This window comes from Bos mutus, chromosome 18 (assembly GCF_027580195.1).
Source record: "Bos mutus isolate GX-2022 chromosome 18, NWIPB_WYAK_1.1, whole genome shotgun sequence".
Lineage (NCBI taxonomy): Eukaryota > Metazoa > Chordata > Mammalia > Artiodactyla > Bovidae > Bos > Bos mutus.
This window is the reverse complement of record NC_091634.1, coordinates 37615072-37630038: the sequence shown is the minus strand read 5'-3', so window position 1 is coordinate 37630038 and position 14967 is coordinate 37615072. Positions and strand designations below refer to the sequence as shown.

The 14967-nt window shown below is 45.2% G+C and overlaps 1 protein-coding gene across 9 annotated transcripts in view; it reads left to right on the top strand.

The window, feature by feature from the left end:
• The first annotated feature begins 1941 nt into the window (after positions 1 to 1941).
• Positions 1942 to 14967, top strand: part of NLRC5 (NLR family CARD domain containing 5) — a 93608-nt gene continuing 80582 nt past the window's right edge. For 6 of the 9 annotated variants that reach the window (XM_070388403.1, XM_070388399.1, XM_070388400.1 and 3 more), the window contains exon 1: positions 1943 to 2063. The gene's annotated coding sequence lies outside the window, so the exon portion shown is untranslated. Of the gene's footprint in view, positions 2064 to 2229; positions 2253 to 14967 lie in introns of those variants that run through there. The other 3 variants (XR_011467716.1, XM_070388402.1, XM_070388397.1) reach the window with 3 other exon arrangements.

Sequence of the window (14967 nt, the reverse complement as noted above, 5' to 3'; positions counted from 1 at the left end):
GAGTAGGTACCAGTGCTCACAAATGTCAGGTATTGGTTTTACTCCATGGAAACGGTACTTGGCACACAAGCTAAATGGTACTTGCCCAGTAAATGTAGGCTCCACCCTCTGGTCCCCTTGATTGTTACGTCTTGTGTTTCCTACCCCCAAATTCAAACACACAAGATTCCCTTTGATCTCCCATCTGTAAAATGTTATTACCTTGTTCATACTCAAGTGTGAATGACTGGTAGTCATTTAATTTATACCAGAGGAGCAGTCAAAAATTCAGCCAAAAGAACGATGTGCTGATGGTGGATTCTCAGGCCACCGGCCAGGCTGAGGGTAGGGGGCACTTGGGAAGGTAGCTCTCCCAGAGTCCTTCAGTGATAACCTTATCAGCCGGCCAGGTACCTCGAGGGTAGAAAGGATATCAGGCCCAAGACCCAGCTCTGCTTCTAAGTGCTGTGTGACTTTCAGCAACTCACTGACCTCTCTGAATTTCAGCTTCCTCATCTGCTTAATGGGATTACTTTTCTGCCTTTCTCAAGGGGCTGTTTGAAATTAAATGCACCTGAAAATGGTCTGCATTTGTCTCTCCAGATTGTGGTTATCTGTCCATGCGTCCGTCCGCTCTCCCCAGCCTGGGCAGGGAGGAGGTGTTCTGTGAACACGAGTGGTACTGAAGTGCACATCCTGATCTTGGGACATAACCCCATCCATGCATCCAGTCACAGCCCACATGCACTTTCTCTTCCATCTCCCACCATGCCCTGCAGTGACCCGGCGAAGCTGGGAATACCCCATTTAGCAGAGGAGGAAACTGAGGCCTGGGGAGGTCAGGGCATTTGCCTGAGGCCACATAGCTAGCAGTGGTGGGCCTGGGAATCAGCCACAAGCACTTGACTGCCAAATCTCTGCCATCACATGATATCTGGTCATCAGAGCTGGTGCTGGAAGGGCAGCAGCTTCCCTTCTCCCTTCTCACAGGGCTGTGGGATGGGCAGAAGGATGCCTCGCTCACTTCAGGCACAGGCTGCATCAGCCTTAACTGTAGGAGGTCATGTTTTAAAGATCTCTACGTGGAGGGATCATCACCCTACAGACAGCAAACTTCAGGCTCAGAGAAGTAAAGGCATTTGGCCAGGAAGTTGAGGGCAGGACTTGAACCCAAGGATGTCAGACCCCGATGGTTGTGCTCTGACCACTACTTGGCAGTGCCCTGACGCCTACACACCTGGCTTGAGAGGCAGGAGGACAGATCTGGGAGTACGTGCTACTTCACTGTGGAGATGCCAGGGTGAGGTGGGCAGATGGTCTTCCTAGCAGGCAGACCTGTCCCGGGAATGTACCCTCTGCAGGAGGACAGGACCGCCTGTCCCCAGAGGAATGCAAAACGCCAGGGAGGTTGTAGTCAGTCCTGAAAGGGCAGTGACCAGTGGCCATTCAGGACTGCTGCTGACCCTTCCGGGGGGCGCCTTCGCACCCTCTTACCTCTCCTCCAGTCCCCTTTGTCCCACTCCTCCCTCGTCTCTGCCTGTGACCCTTGTGTGAGTTGGGCAAGTTCCTTGACCTCCCTCCTAAATTCGTAGGTAGTGTGTTTAAGCACCGTCCAAAGGATCAAGGGCTCAGTAAGACCAATTTCGATTCTCCCCTCCCTTCATCCCGGAGAGCAACGAGGAACAGGAGGCTGGACCCCTGGGGGCTAAGTCTCCTCCTCCTACCCAGCGGGCATCCCTTCCCACCCTGCCCACCCCTCCTTAGTCTCCAGGGAGGCAGGGAAAGCGGAACTCAGCCCGGGGTCTACCGGCGCCCCCCGGGTGCGCCCATCCTCATCCCTGCGCCTCGGTTTCACATCCACGGAAGGGGCTTTCCCTTGGTGCCATCCCCGGGTCCTGTCCGCGCAGGTGGCTGAGCGCAGGAGGCACTGGAGCGGGTGTGCCGCCCCGCCCGTCCCGCGCCCGGGCACCGAGAACCCACGTGATTTCCCAGCAGAGGCAGCCGGCTCCGAGAGCCCGCCGCCGGGCTACTCCGCGCCTGCTTTCAGTTTCAAGTGGAGCGCGGCGAAGTCGGGAGCGCAGCCGGTGAGTACGCAGCGCTTCGCGGGGCGAGCGGCGCGGGGCGAGCGGCGCGGGGAGGTTGGGGCGCCAAGGCGGCGCGGCTGCTGGAGGACTCCGGAGCCCGGCGTTCCCACGGCCACGTGGTGGCTGGCCAGGCAGAGAGATGGTCAAGTATGGGAGGTCGGGCCGGCGGACGGCTGGACTGATGAACGGGTAAACAGCTTGGGGCGCCGGTGGGCAGGGCGGCTGAGCGCCTGCCGCCCTGCGGAGTTTGGGGGACGAGTGGCGAGCTGCAGAGGAAAGCGAGTCCGGGTCACCCGGGTTGGGTTTCGGGACGCGGCTGCGTGCCTGCTCCCTCCCACTCCTCTCCACCTTCCCACGGCTCCTGTCACCTCCTGGAGCTTCAACTTCTAATTGCCTGGTAAAAAATTCAGAAGTCCCGCTGCTCCTGGGGTGCAGTTCAGACTTTTTAGCCGAAAAAGCTTTTTAGGATGGACAATTCCAAACACATGCAAAGGTAGCCCTAGAATTTAGGTTGAGCTCCACAGATAATGCCTGTTCTGATATAAACAAGCCCGTGTAACCACCACGGTGGTTAGCTTCAACAGACCAGTCCAGTTTCGTCCCTGCCACACGTCATTTTGAAACAAATGGCAAACAGACATCACAGCACCTCAACCGAAAAAATTTTCACAAAGTACTCAAAGAGTTGTTAAACAGACGTAGCCACCGCACCATCTCTTTAAATTTTTTAACAGTAATTCCTTCATGTCAGATCTCCACAGACTATTCCTGATGAATATTTTAACCTCATAAGTAATAGGTGAATACACGGGTGGCTTTTTGTTTACATGGGTGCCTTTTTGTTTACATGGGTGCAGTTTTGTTACTTGCTTTTTGTGTTTTCAAGTTGTTTTCAGCCATTTTCTCATGGAGGGCACAGGAGGGGGACAAGATCTGAAGTTTGCTGGAATGGCCCTTCTGTGCCGTTTGCCTCCATTTTATAAGTTAGGGTTCTTAAGTTTATGTTTTAAGAAGTTGGAGGACTTGAAGCAATTTGAAAACCAGTACTTCCCAACCTCCCAAACCTGGGGATAGCAGAAGGTGGTGTGTATACGGGGTCAATACCTGGAGTCGCCTTTCTCCAAATTGGTTTTCTTTCTCTCTAAGAAGCTGTAAGCTCAGAAAAGCACAAGGCCCAGTCTCTTACCAGAGAACAGAAGGGGAAACAAAGCTGATGATTTCATGGTGTGTGCAGGTTCCCCATCTAGGGCGCTTTTCTCAAAGCTTAATGAAAGATAGCATTCACTGGGCTGGTCATTGATTATGCCCACCTGCCTTGCCTGCAAAGCATAGCACCAGCTTGATTGGCACCTAGCACAGGAAGCAGACAAACCAGGGCTTTCAGCACCTTGAATTTGCTTGGTGGTGGTGGTGGTGTTCAGTCAATAAGTCATGTCCGACTCTTTACGACCCCATGGACTGCAGCTCGCCAGGCTTCCCTGTCCTTCACTGTCTCCTGGAGTTTGCTCAAACTCATGTCCATTGAGTCGGTACTGCTCTCTAACCATCTCATCCTCTGTTGCCCCCTTCTCTTCCTGCCCTCCATCTTTCCCAGCATCAGGGTCTTGCTTGATGACCACGGCTGTTGTATCTCTCAGAACCTTGGTCTCTCACCTGTAAAATAGGGATGACAATATGTCCTTCCAAGTGTGTTTTATGGGTTGCTCGATGAGTATGCCCTGTTCATGGTCAACCTCAAGGTACGGCACAAGCATGAGGGGTGAGAGTCCTTAACGAAGGCAGACAAGCAGAAGGGAAAGTGTTTCGGAAGAGTCTGACGATGTGCTTGGCCTTATTCCTCCAACAGACACAGAGGTGATGTGGCACCGGTCTGTCTCCCTACACTCCCTACATACACCTACCTCCCCTCTGAGAAAATCCAGCCAAATCACTTAGGATGTCTTCCTCTGTCTGTTATGGGTTGAATTGTGTCCCTGAAAAAGCTAATGGTGAAGTTCTAAGCCCTCTATTTCAGAATGTGACTTTACTTTGAAAAAAAGATCATAGCAGATGTAATTAATTAAGATGAGGTCATATGAGAGTAGGTGGGCCCTTAATTCAGTATGACTGATGTCCTTATAAGAAGGAGGCCAGCATAGAAGATAGAGATATGCAGGGGGAGAAGACAGCCATGTGACACAGAGGCAGAGATTGGAATGAGACATCAACAGACTAAGGAAGCTCAAGAACTGCCCGAAACCATCAGAAGCCAAAATGGGCCAGGCAGAGCCCACGCCTTGAAGCTTCAGAGGGAGGGTGGCCCTGCCCGCACCTTGATTTCAGATGTCTGGCCTCCAGAACTATTAGAATATAAACTTCCGTCATTTAAATTCACCCATTTTGTGGTCCTTTGTTACAGCTGTAGCAAAACTAGAAAACTAATTTGCCATCCCAGAATCTCCTCTCTGCTTTCCAATTAAATACATATGCAAATACTTTGTGAAAACTTTGTGAAGACTCTGTGCTTTCAGTGCAGGGGGCACGATTCAATCCCTGTCCCAGGAACTAAGATTCCACATGCCATGCGGCATGGCCAAAAAAACAAAACAAAACTTTTTGGAGGCATTCTAAAGATGTAAAGTACTGGTTTTCTTTACCGAATCTGTTTTTTGAATGTTGGCTGGTAGCCCAAAGTCTTGACTGAAACTCAGTCTGCAAGACAAACACCCAGTTGATTTGAGTAGGAAAAAACAAGTCTGAAAAATTGATCAGGCTGGCGGTTGGTGCAAGGTGTCTGGAGAAGAGAAGGCTTTTGGTCCCTGAGACTACCCTGAAAGACCATGTTTCTGCCATCCACTCCCCTTGAAACGAGGTGGAAGTGGTGAGGCAGGCAAGCATCTTGGTTATATATTTGGAACTTGATACTCATAAAATAAGCATGATTATGTAACCTCCATGCCATCTGGGGTTTCCTAGATCCTTGAGAGCTGGGTGAAATTGTCATGAAACCCCTTTATACCCCTTTGAGAAGCCCTAAGTATTCTCAAGCTCTTTGTGGATCTGAAAGGTGAAGACGAATGTGAGCTTAGTTCTTCTGGCCACCTCTGACCCCAGACTCTTCCGCTCTGCCGTCATCCTCTCTGCCTACTAGACCAGGGCGTGAAACCAGGTTTCCTGGGATGAAAAGATGGTGGGCCTGGAGAAACCTGAGTTCATTTGTCTACCCTACCAGTTCCATTCTCTGGGATGGAACTCGCGCTACATCCTGTGAGTCACTCCAGAGTCTTCTGATAAATTCCCAGACACAGGAGTATTTCCCAGAAAGGTTTTTAGCAGCCCTTCTGGCTGGGATGCCTCTGACATTTGGCAAAGGAGAATTTCAATGAACTTGAGGGAATATCAGTATTCACACTCAGGTGACCTGTCTTCTCAGTTTGGTTTTCCTCCTTCGGGTCTTTTTTCTGCATATGTATATTCCTTTTTTTTTTTTTTTAAATAATGAACTCATAAAAACCAAAATGGAATTACACTTTTTCAACTAAGTAACATAGAATTATATATTGAAGGAAAATCAATGGCAACCCACTCCAGTATTCTTGCCTGGAAAATCCCATGGACAGAGGAGCCTGGCGGGCTATGGTCCATGGGGTCGCAAAAGAGTCGGACACAACTTAGCAACAACAACCAAATGCTGTGATGTCATTTTTTGAAATTAATTTATTTATTTGGCTACAAGTCTTAATTGCAGCATGCAGGATCTTTAGTTGCGGCATGTGAACTCTTGGTTGTGACATGTGGGATCTAGTTCCCTGACCAGAGATCAAACCTGGGTCCCCTGCATTGGAAGCAGAGTCTTAGCCACTGGACCACCAGGAAAGTCCATGTGATATCATTTTTAATTGTTCATTTATTTTTTTTTTATAGCAGAGTTTTATTAAAGTGAAAAGGGACAGAGAAGGCTTCTGACATAGACATCAGAAGGGGGACGGAGAATGCCCCCCTTGCTAGTATTAGCAAAGGAGTTATATACTTTTTTAATTAGTTATTACAGTAAATCAAAAGATTGTCTCCAGGTTGTAAAGATCTTACTAGACCGACTCCCATAATTTACATTATAAGATAACAGGATTAGCCAGAAGGTTTTCAGGAAGGAGAAACTGTCCTCAAGCAGGATACATTGTTATATAATCCTTAGTACAGAGTTTAAACTGAGTTGTTTGTTATATAATCATCAGTTCTGGACTTAAAGAAAAAAACATTTTATGTAATTAAGACTAAGGAATGTAGAGGAGAAAAAGATGTTTGTCCTTTCCTCCTCCTCGAGAATTCCAGACCTCTATCTCCAAGAACCCTAGACCGCTTTCTCCTCCTTGGGGATCCCAGACTTCTTATCAACCTGCCTAGGAATTGACTCTCTCATTCCCCCCTTTTCTTTTAGGAGAATTATGTTGCCAAGGGAAAGGGGCATCGTTTTCATTCCATTAACTACTTCCTGCTATTGAGGGGCGTGTTGAGGCAACATATTCTCCTAACCCTCATACGGAGGGTCTCTGATCCAGGGGCCCCAAGTAATAGTTGGAGGATGCTGTGGCACTTGTAGGAGCCTGGACAACCTTTTGTAACTTAAAAGCTTTCAGACAGTTAGAAACAAACCCCATTTTACAGTTACAGATGATGTAAGGCAAAATAGTCATTGCTGCTGCTGCTGCTGCTGCTGCTAAGTCGCTTCAGTCGTGTCCAGCTCTGTGTGACCCCATAGACGGCAGCCCACCAGGCTCCCCGATCCCTGGGATTCTCCAGGCAAGAATACTGGAGTGGGTTGCCATTTCCTTCTCCAATGCAGGAAAGTGAAAAGTGAAAGTGAAGTCGCTGAGTCGTGTCTGACTCTTAGCGAGCTACCCCATGGACTGCAGCCCACCAGGCTCCTTCATCCATGGGATTTTCCAGGCAAGAGTACTGGAGTGGGGTGCCATTGCCTTCTCCAAAAATAGTCATTAAACCAAGTTAAAACCTAATCAAAATTAAAAGTCACATTATGTCCATAGTTAAGGTACAATATGTTATACCAGTCCATCTTAGGATTGCTAGATGTCATCACAGGGTTGAAGAAAGTCCTTTCCTTGAAGCGAAGAAACCCACCATGGGAAGTCTTCAACTGATGAGGAGGTTGAAAAGCTGAAAGTTTATCCTGAAGATTCTAGACAAGCCCCCAAGATGATAGCTTACAGTGAACAGTGTTGGATTTGTGATCTCCAAAGAGGAAGATTTAACTTTGGGAACAGGGACCAGCCTTGATCATTCAAGAGCTTTCATATTGCAGAATTTTACTAAAGTGAAAAGAGACAGAGAAGGCTTCTGACATAGACATCAGAAGGGGGACGGAGAATGTCCCAGGTGTTTAGTTTTTAGAGGCTAGTAGTGATACATCCACATAGTAAAATAATACAAAACACACAAAAAAGTATGTAATGAAAAGTCAGTCTCCCCCTCTCCCCTGTCTCCCAGCCACCTGATAACGCTTCCTGAAAACAGTCATTTATCAGATTCTTATGTCTCCTTTCGTAGATAGTCTAGGTGGGCCTTTACAGACATATATATCTATATCTATGTATAATGTTTGTGTATAAATCCCCTTCTCAGAAATGGTAGTATACTGGATATAGTATTTTTTATCTTGCTTTTTTTAATTAAAAATTTTTTAAATTGCTTATTTGTTTTTTGACTGTGCTGGGTCTTCACTGCTGCTGGGTCTTCACTGCTGCTGGGCCTTCACTGCTGCTGGGCCTTCACTGCTGCTTGGGCCTTCTAGGTGCCGCGAGCGGGGTGACTCTTGGCTGAGGTGTGTGGGCTTCCCATTGTGGTGGCTTCTTTTGTTATGGAGCACGGCTCCAGGAGCACTGGCTGCAGCAGTTGTGACGCGTGCCCTCAGTCGGTGCGGCTCGTGGGCTTAGCTGCTCTCAGCATGTGAAATCTTCCTGGACCAGGGGTTGAACCTGTGTCCCCCTGCATGGACAGGTGGATTCTTGTCCACTGTGCCGCCAGGGAAGTCCTATCTTGCTTTCTTTTTAATTGTAATTTGGAAATCTTTCCACATCAAAACAAAAAAAATCTGCCTTTTTCCTTTCTAAGAGCTACATGGTATTTTTCACTGCTTGTTCCACAATTGATTTAACTATTGTTGGACAACTAGGCCTTTTCCCATCTCTTATTATTCTAATCAGCACTGTAGCACATATCCTTGGGCAATCATCATTTTTACCCGTATCAGAATAAATCTTTAGGGAAAACATCCAAGAGTGTATTTGCAAGGTCAAGGGGAATGTTTTCTGTATATTTGCAGTTTGGACTTTGATAAATCTGGCAAATTACCCTCCTTAAGTCTTGTACTGATTTTCACTCCCACCAGCCATGTGTGGAGGGAGCCAACTTCCCACCCCTCCCCAATACATATGTTATCAGATTTTCCGTATTTGCGGATCTGGTAGACAAATAATGGTATCTCAGGTTTTTTTTTCAGTTCTCTTATGAATGATTTGAGGCATCTTTTCAAATATTTAAGGGTCACTTTTCACAAACTATTCATATCCTTTGCCTCCTTTTCCATTGGGTTGTTGGTCTTTTTCCTATTGAGTTTTGAATGCACTTTACATATTAAGGAGATGTTTCGCTGAAAGTTTTGCTTTCAGGTTCAAAGGATTCATTAACAAATGACTCATCATACACAATAAGCAAATTTCAGTATTTAATAGAGTATTAATTGACTTAATTTCAACATACAGTCATTAAAAGAAGAGAAATAGAAAAAATAGGGAAAAGTAACAGCACATACATCACCAAATTGGGCTGCCTAACATCTAGACTTAAACAGCATGCTGGGAAGTCCCTCGTTAACAGCAGTCTGGAGTCCCAGCTGGGAAAAGGTCCCGGATGGTGCATCCATCCCCACAAGGGAGACTTCAAATTGCAGTTTCAGGGGCTCCTGCTTATAATCCTAGGCTATGAATTAATATCATCATCAGTTTGCATTCACAAATTCAGCTCTTTTTTTACTTTCACCTTTTTACAATGCTGTTTGTTTCACCTTGTGAGTCATAAGATTTCCTTAGACTCCAGGGGATTGGGCCAGACCCTCAGAGGTCCGAGAATTGCAAGACCCACTCCCTTTCTTGTCTAAAGTAAGATGAGACTCCTGATGACTCATCTGACTCATGGTGTCTAGGCAGATCAGAAGCAGGTCAGAGGCCCACTCTCCTGAAGCCTGCACAAGACTTCCTCCATTTTACTTTCCCTAACATGAAATTATCTATTTGTATTCAGTTCAGTCGCTCAGTCGTGTCCGACTCTTTGCAACCCCGTGAATCACAGCACACCAGGCCTCCCTGTACATCACCAACTCCCGGAGTTCACTCAAACTCATGTCCATCAAGTCAGTGATGCCATCCCGCCATCTCATCCTCTGTCGTCCCCTTCTCCTCCTGCCCCCAATCCCTGCCAGCATCAGAGTCTTTTCCATTGAGTCAACTCTTCGCATGAGGTGGCCAAAGTATTGGAGTTTCAGCTTCAGCATCAGTCCTTTCAGTGAACACCCAGGACTGATCTCCTTTAGGATGGACTGGTTGGACCTCCTTACAGTCCAAGGGACTCTCAAGAGTCTTCTCCAACACCATACTTCAAAAGCATCAGTTCTTCAGTGCTCAGCTTTCATTACAGTCCAACTCTCACATCCATACGTGACCACTAGAAAAACCATAGCCTTGACTAGATGGACCTTTGTTGGCAAAGTAATATCTCTGCTTTTCAACATACTATCTAGGTTGGTCATAACTTTCCTTCGAAGGAGTAAGCGTCTTTTAATTTCATGGCTGCAGTCACCATCCGCAGTGATTTTGGAGCCCAAAAAAATAAAGTCAGCCACTGTTTCCACTGTTTCCCCGTCTATTTGCCATGAAGTGATGGGACCAGATGCCATGATCTTCGTTTTCTGAATGTTGAGCTTTAAGCCAACTTTTTCACTCTCCTCTTTCACTTTCATCAAGAGGCTTTTTAGTTCCTCTTCACTTTCTGCCATAAGGGTGGTGTCATCTGCATATCTGAGATTATTGATATTTCTCCTGGCAATCTTGATTCCAGCTTGTGCTTCTTCCAGCCCAGCGTTTCTCATGATGTACTCTGCATATAAGTTAAATAAGCAGAGTGACAATATACAGCCTTGACGTACTCCTTTCCCTATTTGGAACCAGTCTGTTGTTCCATGTCCAGTTCTATATATATTTGTATTAGGAATATACTATCATTTAAAAAATATTTTATACTTTTTATTTTGTATTAAGGTATAGCCAATTAACAATGTTGTGATAGTTTCGAGTGAACAGGGAAGGGACTCAGCCATATACCTACATGTATTCATTCTCCCCCAAACGCCCTTCCCGTCCAGGCTGCCACACAACGTTGAGCAGAGTTCCCTATGCTGTACAGTAAGTATTCTATCATCTTAAGTGGCTACATACTTGTCCAAAGAATGGTTGAACTGTATTTGTTAGACATTTAGATTGGATCTTGTTTTCTCCTGCATACATGGACTGTTTCCTCTGTTTTATATTAAAAGGAAAAAAAAACCCAAAACAAGATGTGGCAGTTTAATTCTTTCCATAACCCTTACCAGCATTCTTCTCAGGGAAGGAAGTATTTCTGGAAAGATGCTTTGATGGGATTGGGGTGAGTGGAACCTGTGTGCAAAGAGGTCATCAGGGATCAGCAGGTCAGCAGAGCTTGTGCGACGGCTAGGGGTGCAAAATGTGCTCCTGAAATGAAGGAAGGAGGGGATAGGAGAGAAGGGAGGACGAGGAGAAGGTGGAGGGGAGCAAGGCTAAACAGGAAGAAGACCCCCAGACTTCCTCGGGATAGGATGCCCAAAGTGCACTTCCATTAAGGAGATGCACATACTTCATGCGAGGTGGATACCGACAACAGAGTCTAGCATCGGCTCCACTCTGCGATTGTTAACTCAGCACACATCTGCTTGGATTCTGCAATGTGCCGGGCCGTGTGCTAGGTACTGGCCTCTAGCTGGGGACATAACAGAGTCCCCACCCAGGGAGGTGATGTGCCAGTAGACACAGACAGTACCCAAGTATACAAAGATGTGCAGTAGACGTCAGGTAACGGTGAAGGAGATAAGGCAACTGAGCTCCTTTTGCCTGTAATGTAACAGAACCTGAGTCGGAGCCCTCTGTCCAAGGAGATCTGCCTGTGTGGGACCTGTAAGCTTCCCCAGGCCATGGTACTTCAGGGTGTCTGAGCCAGTTCATCTGTATCGGGAAAGAGGGGGCTGCCCCAGCTGACTTCCAGCCCTGTGAACATTCTGGTGACCAGAGGGCTGCTCACAGCCTGGATGGTTTCCTTCAGCTCTGTTTCCACTGTGGACTTGTAAAAGGATATATGGACTTTATTTTTAATTCTGTTGTTGTGTTAAAATACACATAAAAGTTTCCATCAACCATTTTTAATGTTTTTAAAATTTATTCATTTTTGGCTGTACTGCGTCTTCGTTGCTACACAGGCTTTCTTTTGTTGTGGCAAGTGGGGGCTACTCTCTAGTTACAATGCATGGGCTTCTCATTGCAGTGGCTTCTCTCGTTGTGGAGCGCGGGCTCCAATAGTTGCAGCACATGGGGCTCAGTAGTTGTAGCTCACACGCTCTACAGCATGGGCTCAGTAGTTGTGGCAAATGACTTAGTTGCTCCATGCATGCGGAATCCTCTCAGACCAGGATTCGAACCCAAGTCCCCTGCATTGGCAGGCAAATACTTATCCACTGTGCCACCAGGGAAGTCCTCTGTCAACCATTTTTAAGTGCACAGTTCAGCACTTTTAAGGACATTCATGTTGTGAATCCATCACCATCATCCATTTGCATAACTCTTTTCATCTTGTAAAACTGGAATCTTGTGCCCCTCACCCCCTAGCAGCTGTCATTCTCCTATCTGTATGGATTTGATTACTCTAAATATCTCATATAGGTGAATCATACATTATTTGTCTTTGGGGGACTGACATATCACTTAGCTTAGGTGTCCTCAAGGTCCATTTATCTTGTAACATGTTGCAGAATTTCCTTCCTTTTAAAGGCTGAGTAATATTCCATTATATGTATAATCATATTTTTCTTATTGATTCATCCATCAATGGACACTTGGATTGCTTCCGTGTTTTACCTATTATAACCAAAGCTGCTGTGAGCACAGGAGTACAAATATCTCTTCAAGACCCTGCTTTTAATTCTCTTGAGTACATATCCAGGATCCAGGGTCATAGTGTAGTTCTGTTTTTGATTTTTGAAACACCTCCTTACCGTTTTCCACAGCAGCTGTACTATTTTACTTTCCTACCAACAATGCACGAGGGTTCCAGTTTCTCCACAGCCTCCCCACCACTTTTTGTTTTCTGTTTGTTCTGTTTGTTTCAGTTGCCATCCTAATGGAAGTGAGGTGATATCTCATTGTAGTTCTGACTGTGTGTGTGTGTATGCGTAGTTGCTCAGTTGTATCTGATTGTTTGTGACCCCATGGACTGCAACCTGCCAGGCTTCTCTGTACATGGAATTTTCCAAGCAAGAATACTGGAGTGGGTTGCCATTTTCTACTCTAGGGGATCTTTCCAACCAGGGTTTCAGCCCGAATCTCCTGTATCTCCTGCTTTGGCAGGCAGATTCTTTACCACTGAGTTACCAGAAGCCCATTTCCCTAACGATTAGTAGGGCTTCTCTGATGGCTCAGTGGTAAAGAATCTGCCTCCAGTGTGGGATATGTGGGTTTGACCCCTAGGTCGGGAAGATTCCCTAGAGAAGGAAATGGCTGCCCACTCCAGTATTCTTGCTTTGGAAATTCCATGGACAGAGGAGCCTTGCGGGCTACAGTCCATAGGGTTGCAAAAGAGTCGAACACAGCTTAGCGATTAAACAGCAACAGCAGCCGTTAGTAATGCTGAGTGCCTTTCCATGTGTGTGTTGACCATTCATATATCTCTTTGGAGAAATATGTTTTCAGATCCTTTGCCCAGTTTTTAACTGACTTCTTTGGTCTCTTGTTGAATTGCAGGAGTTCTGTCTGTATGCTGGTTATCAACCCCTTATCATGTCAGAATTACCCAGAGTGTAATCTGGTAATTTGGGTAATCTGGTAATTTGGGTAATCTGGTACCCAAAGTACCAGATAGGCACTTTGCAGATATTCTCCTGTTCTATGTGTTGTTCTGTGGGTAGGATCTTTTGATGTATGATTTAAAATTTTTTTATGAAGTCCAGATTATTCTGTTCTTTTGATGTCTGTGCTTTCAGTGTCATCTCCAAGAAACCATTGCCAAACCAGATGTCACAGCTTTCATTCCATGTTTGCTTCTAAAAATTTTATTCTTTTAGGTCTTACACTTAGGGCCTTATCCATTTTGAGTTAGTTTTTATATATGGTGTTAGGTAAGGGGCCAGCTTCATCCCTTCACAGGTGGATATCCAGTTTTCCCAGAACCATTTGTTGAAAAGATTGTCCTTTCCCCCATTGAATGATCTTGGCACTATCTCAAAAGTAACTCAAAAGTAGACTCCTTTTTCTATCCCATTGGTCTGTATATCTGCCTTTATGCCAGTACCACAGTTTTGATAACTGTAGCAAGTTTTGAAATCAGGAAATATGATTCCTCGAGTCTTGTTCTTTTTTTCAGGATTGTTTTGACTATTTGGGGTCCCTTAAGATTCCGTTTGAATTTTAGGATTTTTTTTTTAATCTTTGCAAAAAAGAGGTCATTGGGGTTTTGACAGAGATTGCATTGAATCTGTAGATCACTCTGGGTAATTCTGACATTTTAACAATTGTAAGCTTTCCAATCCATGAACATGAGATGTGTTTCCATTTATTTATGTCTTATTTAATTACTTAATGTCTTACTCTTTCAGCAATATTTTGTAGTTACATTGTACAAATCTTTCACCTCCTTGGTTGAGTTAACTTCTGAGTATTGGGTTGGCCAAAAAGTTCATTCGGATTTTCCTGTAAGATATGGAAAAACCTGAACAAGATTTTTGGCCAACCCAATGTTTTATTTATTTTTGATGCCATTGTAAATGGAATTGTTTGGGTCATTTCCTTTTCAGATTACTCATCATTCATATTTAGAAACAACTGATCTGTTTGTGTTGACTTTGTATCTTGCTGCCTTGCTGAATTTACTTATTAAGTCTAACAAGTTTTATTGGTGGAATCTTTAGGGTTTTCTACATATAAGATCCTGTCATCTGCAAACAGATAATTTAACTTCTTCCTTTCCAATTTGGATGCCTTTTATTTCTTTTTCTTGCCTAATTCAGTGGCTAGAACTGCTGGTTCCCTGTTGTATAGAAGTGGTGAAAGCAAGCATCCTTACTTTGTTCCTGGTCTTAGGGGAAAAGTTTTCTGTCTTTCACCATTGAGTATGATGTTTGCTATGTGTTTTTCATGTATAACTTTTATTATGTGGAGGTAGTTTCCTTCTATTCCTAGTTTGTTGAATATTTTTATCATAAATGGGTGTTTAATTTTGTCAGGTTTTTTTTTTTTGTAGCAATTGACATGATTGTGTGGTTTCTTCTCTTCATTTTGTTGATGTGACACACTTCATCGATCATTTTTCATATGTTGAACTATCCTTGCATTCTAGGACTAAATCTAACTTGGTTACAGTGCATAATCTTTTGATTTGCTGAATTTGGTTTGGGAGAAGGCAATGGCACCCCACTCCAGTACTCTTGCCTGGAAAATCCCATGGACGGAGGAGTCTGGTGGGCTGCAGTCCATGGGGTCGCTAAGAGTCGGACACAACTGAGCAACTTCACTTTCACTTTTCACTTTCATGCATTGGAGAAGGAAATAGCAACCCACTCCAGTGTTCTTGCCTG